This window comes from Etheostoma spectabile, chromosome 1 (assembly GCF_008692095.1).
Source record: "Etheostoma spectabile isolate EspeVRDwgs_2016 chromosome 1, UIUC_Espe_1.0, whole genome shotgun sequence".
Classification (NCBI taxonomy): Eukaryota; Metazoa; Chordata; class Actinopteri; order Perciformes; family Percidae; genus Etheostoma; species Etheostoma spectabile.
The window spans coordinates 12,728,599-12,729,136 of NC_045733.1; positions in this window are offsets into that span (position 1 = coordinate 12,728,599).

Here is a 538-nt window from a genome sequence, read left to right on the forward strand (position 1 = left end):
GGTGTTTTTTGAAAATGAAACCATGTAAACCTCTTCTGGTGCAACCTCAAAATACAATTATGAACCTGAAAATGAGCATGATATAGGCACTTTAATGCTGTTTTAAATGAACATGCTTAAATATAACACACATCTTAATATTACGCCTATGTACAAATTCTGCTGCCAATCATTTATGACCATTTGTTAATTAATTACAACTTGGAAAACTGTATGTATGTTACTGAATTATGGAAAGTGTACTACAAAACCATGATAATGGTAAAATATGTAGTAGTAAAGCCAACAATGAGACCTTTAATTAAGAGCCCACCAAAAACGACAGAAGACTACAACGGACAGTTAGGACTGCAGAAAAGATCAACGGTACCAACCTGCCCTCCATTCATGACTTATACTCTTCCAGAGTCAGGAAACGGCAGAAACTATCACTGCAGACCCATCTCACCCCAGACACAACTTGTTCCAGCTTCTCCCCTCTGGTAGGCGCTACAAAGCACTGTACACCAAAACCAACAGACTCAGGAACAGTTTCTTT